Below are 6,506 nucleotides of genomic sequence, written 5' to 3'. Positions count from 1 at the left end.
ATGGGATCCAACAGGGACGAGAATTGCAATTACTCTGGCAGGAGGCGATGGCTAAGGTTGGAAGGCTTAAGAGAGAGAATAAAGGGCACATAAGATCAAGAGAGAATGTCATGGCAGAAGGCAAGCAAGCGGAAGAACAATCAGGATGAAGAAGAGAAATGGGATCAAACAGGGAAAGAAATTGCAATTACTCTGGCAGGAAAGCGATGACTAAGGTTAGGAAGGCTTAAGCGAGGGAATAAAGGGCACAGAGGATCAAGAGAGAATGCCATGGCAGAAGGCAAGCAAGCAGAAGAACAATCAGTGTGAAGAAGAGAAATGGATCCAACAGGGATGAGAATTGCAATTACTCTTGCAGGAAGGCGATTGCTAAGGTTAGCAAGGGTTAAGCAAGGGAATAAAGGGCACAGAGGATTGAGAGAGAATGTCATGGCAGAAGGCAAGCAAGCAGAAGAACAATCAGGATGAGGAAGAGAAATGGGATCAAACAGGGACGAGAATTGCAATTACTCTGGCAGGAAGGTGATGGCTAAGGTTAGGAATGCTTACATGAGGGAATAAAGGACACAGACTATTAAGAGAGAATGTCATGGCAGAAGGCAAGCAAGTAGAAGAACAATCAGGGTGATGAAGAGAAATGGGATCAAACAGGGACGAGAATTGCAATTACTCTGGCAGGAAGGCGATGGCTAAGGTTAGGAATGCTTGCATGGGGGAATAAAGGGCACAGAGGATTAAGAGAGAATGTCATGGCAGAAGGCAAGCAAGTAGAAGAACAATCAGGATGAAGAAGAGAAATGAGATCAAACTGGGATGACAATTGTGAGTAGTCTGGCAGGGAGGAGATAGCTAAGCTTAGGAATGCATAAGCGAGGGAATAAAGGGCACAGGGCATCAAGAGAGAATGTCATTGCAGAAGGCATGCAAGCAGAAGAACAATCAGGGTGAAGAAGAGAAATCAGATTAAACAGGGACAAGAATTGTGAGTACTCTGGCAGGGAGGAGATAGCTAAGCTTAGGAATGCTTAAGCGAAGCAATAAAGGAGACAGAGAATCAAGAGAGAATGTCATGTCAGAAGGCAAGCAAGTAGAAGAACAATCAGGGTGAAGAAGAGGAATGGGATCCAACAGGGACGAGAATTGCAATTACTCTGGCAGGAAAGCAATGGCTAAGGTTAGGAAGGCTTAAGCGAGAGAATAAAGGGCACATAGGATCAAGAGAGAATGTCATAGCAGAAGGCAAGCAAGCGGAAGAACAATCAGGATGAAGAAGAGAAATGGGATCAAACAGGGACGAGAATTGCAATTACTCTGGCAGGAAAGCGATGGCTAAGGTTAGCAAGGCTTAAGCGAGGGAATAAAGGGCACAGAGGATGAAGAGAGAATGCCATGGCAGAAGGCAAGCAAGCAGAAGAACAATCGGGGTGAAGAAGAGAAATGGGATCCAACGGGGATTAGAATTGCAATTACTCTTGGAGGAAGGCGATTGCTAAGGTTAGCAAGGGTTAAGCGAGGGAATAATGGACACAGAGGATCAAGAGAGAATGTCATGGCAGAAGGCAAGCAAGCAGAAGAACAATCAGGATGAAGAAGAGAAATGGGATCAAACAGGGACAACAATTGCAATTACTCTGGCAGGAAAGTGATGGCTAAGGTTAGGAAGGCTTAAGCGAGGGAATAAAGGGCACAGAGGATCAAGGGAGAATGCCATGGCAGATGGCAAGCAAGCATAAGAACAATCAGGGTGAAGAAGAGAAATGGGATCCAACAGGGACGAGAATTGCAATTACTCTGGCAGGAAGGCGATGGCTAAGGTTAGGAAGGCTTAAGCGAGGGAATAAAGGGCACATAGGATCAAGAGAGAATGTCTTGGCAGAAGGCAAGCAAGTAGAAGAACAATCAGGATGAAGAAGAGAAATGGGATCAAACAGTGATGAGAATTGCAAGTACTGTGGCAGGAAGGGGATAGCTAAGCTTAGGAATGCCTACGTGAGGGAATAAAGGACACAGACTATCAAGAGAGAATGTCATGGCAGAAGGCAAGCAAGTAGAAGAACAATCAGGGTGAAGAAGAGAAATGGGATCAAACAGGGATGAGAATTGCGAGTACTCTGGCAGGAAGGAGATAGCTACAGTTATGAAGGCTTAAGTGAGGGAATAAAGGGCACAGAGGATTAAGAGTGAATGTCATGGCAGAAGGCAAGCAAGTAGAAGAACCATCAGGGTGAAGAAGCGAAATGAGATCAAACCGGGATGAGAATTGTGAGTACTCTGGCAGGAAGGGGATAGCTAATCTTAGGAATGCTTACATGAGGGAGTAAAGGACACAGACTATTAAGAGAGAATGTCATGGCAGAAGGCAAGCAAGTAGAAGAACAATCAGGGTGAAGAAGAGAAATGGGATCAAACAGGGACGAGAATTGCGAGTACTCTGGCAGGAAGGAGATAGCTACAGATCTGAAGGCTTAAGTGAGGGAATAAAGGGCACAGAGGATTAAGAGTGAATGTCATGGCAGAAGGCAAGCACGTAGAAGAACCATCAGGGTGAAGAAGAGAAATGAGATCAAACCGGGATGAGAATTGTGAGTAGTCTGGCAGGGAGGAGATAGCTAAGCTTATGAATGCTTAAGCGAGGCAATAAAGGAGACAGAGGATCAAGAGAGAATGTCAGGTCAGAAGGCAAGCAAGCAGAAGAACAATCAGGGTGAAGAAGAGGAATGGGATCCAACAGGGACGAGAATTGCAATTACTCTGGCAGGAAGGCGATGGCTAAGGTTAGGAAGGCTTAAGCGAGAGAATAAAGGGCACATAAGATCAAGAGAGAATGTCATGGCAGAAGGCAAGCAAGCGGAAGAACAATCAGGATGAAGAAGAGAAATGGGATCAAACAGGGACGAGAATTGCAATTACTCTGGCAGGAAAGCGATGGCTAAGGTTAGGAAGGCTTAAGCGAGGGAATAAAGGGCACAGAGGATCAAGAGAGAATGCCATGGCAGAAGGCAAGCAAGCAGAAGAACAATCAGTGTGAAGAAGAGAAATGGGATCCAACAGGGATGAGAATTGCAATTACTCTTGCAGGAAGGCGATTGCTAAGGTTAGCAAGGGTTAAGCGAGGGAATAAAGGGCACAGAGGATTAAGAGAGAATGTCATGGCAGAAGGCAAGCAAGCAGAAGAACAATCAGGATGAAGAAGAGAAATGGGATCAAACAGGGACGAGAATTGCAATTACTCTGGCAGGAAGGCGATGGCTAAGGTTAGGAATGCTTACATGAGGGAATAAAGGACACAGACTATTAAGAGAGAATGTCATGGCAGAAGGCAAGCAAGTAGAAGAACAATCAGGGTGATGAAGAGAAATGGGATCAAACAGGGACGAGAATTGCGAGTACTCTGGCAGGAAGGAGATAGCTACAGTTCTGAAGGCTTAAGTGAGGGAATAAAGTGCACAGAGGATTAAGAGTGAATGTCATGGCAGAAGGCAAGCAAGTAGAAGAACAATCAGGATGAAGAAGAGAAATGAGATCAAACCGGGATGACAATTGTGAGTAGTCTGGCAGGGAGGAGATAGCTAAGCTTAGGAATGCATAAGCGAGGGAATAAAGGGCACAGAGCATCAAGAGAGAATGTCATTGCAGAAGGCGAGCAAGCAGAAGAACAATCAGGGTGAAGAAGAGAAATCAGATTAAACAGGGACGAGAATTGTGAGTATTCTGGCAGGCAGGAGATAGCTAAGCTTAGGAATGCTTAAGCGAGGCAATAAAGGAGACAGAGGATCAAGAGAGAATGTCATGTCAGAAGGCAAGCAAGTAGAAGAACAATCAGGGTGAAGAAGAGGAATGGGATCCAACAGGGACGAGAATTGCAATTACTCTGGCAGGAAAGCGATGGCTAAGGTTAGGAAGGCTTAAGCGAGAGAATAAAGGGCACATAGGATCAAGAGAGAATGTCATGGCAGAAGGCAAGCAAGCGGAAGAACAATCAGGATGAAGAAGAGAAATGGGATCAAACAGGGACGAGAATTGCAATTACTCTGGCAGAAAAGCGATGGCTAAGGTTAGCAAGACTTAAGCGAGGGAATAAAGGGCACAGAGGATGAAGAGAGAATGCCATGGCAGAAGGCAAGCAAGCAGAAGAACAATCGGGGTGAAGAAGAGAAATGGGATCCAACGGGGATGAGAATTGCAATTACTCTTGGAGGAAGGCGATTGCTAAGGTTAGCAAAGGTTAAGCGAGGGAATAATGGACACAGAGGGCCTCATTACACGTTGTGCGGTAAAAATCGGAATTTAACAGCATGGCGCTATTAGCATGTCCGCCCTCCCTAAAGACCGCGGCCCATTACAAGTTCGCGGACACGAGCATAGCGCCATGCCATAAATGTCATTACCGCCATGCCGCAAAAGTCCACAAAATGCCCATTACCGGCCTCGACCACAGCGCTGATAGCACCTCCTCCCTCACGCAACATGCTAATAGCGGTCACCGCTATTAGCGGACACTGTCAAAAAGCGGAACCGGAAATAGCGTCATCGCACAGGAACGGGAAAGAGAACGGCGGCCATCTTTAAAAACACAATCCAGTGCCATCCTCTGCATCCAGGACATCTTACCGGAGAACTCTGACCAAAAACCATCCAGGACTGCCTGAAGATGTCAAAGGCCCCGAAAAAATCCTCTGACCGACAGCGGAAAGAGAAATTCACACCAGAGGAGCTCATTATGCTGACTAGCACACTTGCAGCCAATGCGGAGGTCGTATTCGCCAATGATATGCGCCGTGCGGCGATCATCAAGAAAAAGGACATCTGGGACGAAGTAGCCCGCAAAGTAAGTGCAGTGGGCACTACCACCCGCAGCGTGAAGGACTGCCGCAAGAGGTGGGACGACCTCCGGCTACGTGTGCGGAATATCCTTTCAGTCAACCGCAACCTTGCAATGGCCACAGGAGGAGGCGCAGAATCACCTCTGAAGATGAAGGAGTGGGAGGAGACATGTGCCTCCACCATCGGAGTCGAAGCCATAGAGGGGGTCGGAGACATGGAGCATGGTGTGGCCATCTCATCTGATGGAGGTGAGTGAATATGTCAAACAATGCACAGTGAAGGGTGAGGGGGTACCCCAAACACGTGTCGATGACTAGGCCATTGGTCCTGCCACACACATACATGCATGCATCACCATATACACGTGCAATACTGACCCATCTATGCATGACCAACCCGACATCCCCATGACAAGAATCACTGATGAATAGGCCCCAATGCATAGAGCAGCATGACGTGAACATTCTGCATGAGGCACCTAGACCCATTAACGGTGATGTACCCTATTCATGTCCTCCACAGGATCACCGACGGACACTGGAGAGACAAGCACCGCAGCACGTACTCCCCCAGCAGCCAAAAAAGCCAGAATGCATGAGAAGGGTGACACCGCCACCACCTCCAGTGGAAGTGGGAGGACAGTCCATCTGCAGAGGGCCAAGGGCAGCAGGAGCACCATTGCATCACAGCCTGAGGGCACGGCTCCTGTTGTAGCCGAACCCACGCAAGTGTGCCCCATCACTGCTGAGATGAGCACGGAGGGCACGCACTCCGCAGCCACCAGCTCCACTGGGGAGGCAGCAGCCACCGCACCGGCCAGTGACGAGGAGGACGCAATCGACGTCCCACAACTCATCCATGACCCCAGCCCAACATGGTCCATTGAGGGGAGTCCGAGGGCAACATCCGGATCTGCTACCCAGGGAGCACATGACACCCTCACTGTAGAAGGTGCATGGAGCCCTCAGCTGTCCTCACCGGATGCCGGGTGCATGGACCAGGGCGCGCCGTCCAGCCCAGCGGCATCTACCACCCTGGAAGACCTTGCAACCATCAGCCGGAGGCAGGAAGACATGGCTGCGCTGGTCGCCCAGCATGTGGCAGAGACAGTCCGTCTAAGGGATGACCTACAAAAATATGCTGGACAAACAAAGGAGGCCATGGAGGCCTGCACTGACAGGATATGCCAGGAGATGGGCCAACTCCGCCAGGCCATTCTACGTATTGGGGACATCATGGAGCAGCATCACCAACCCCCAACACAGGATCGACCGGGAACCTCCTCCTCAGCAAGTTCCCAGCAGACCAGCTCCCTGCGCCGCTCACTGCGCAACCTGAGGCGCCCCGCATCACAGCAACCCGATGTCGGTGGGGACCCTGATGCTTAGCTCCACCAAGGACCAGGTGGCACATGTGGTGCAGGAAACATTATAGACACCATGAGACTCACCTGGGTGTTTTGGGGGGGGAGGGGGGTAAGGGTGCATTTGGGTGTTTGGGTGGGAGGGGGGTAAGGGTGCATTTGGGTGTTTGGGGGGGAAGGGGGTAAGGGTGCATTTGGGTGTTTGGGGGGAGGGGGTAAGGGTGCATTTGGGTGTTTTGGGGTGTTGCATTTATTATCACATTCTGTTCAATACACAGTTGTTCTGAAGTTGAAACCCAAGCGTGGTCTCCATCATTGC

This window comes from Ambystoma mexicanum, chromosome 12 (assembly GCF_040938575.1).
Source record: "Ambystoma mexicanum isolate Mex_15411 chromosome 12, UKY_AmexF1_1, whole genome shotgun sequence".
Lineage (NCBI taxonomy): Eukaryota > Metazoa > Chordata > Amphibia > Caudata > Ambystomatidae > Ambystoma > Ambystoma mexicanum.
Note: the sequence above shows the minus strand (reverse complement) of the source record.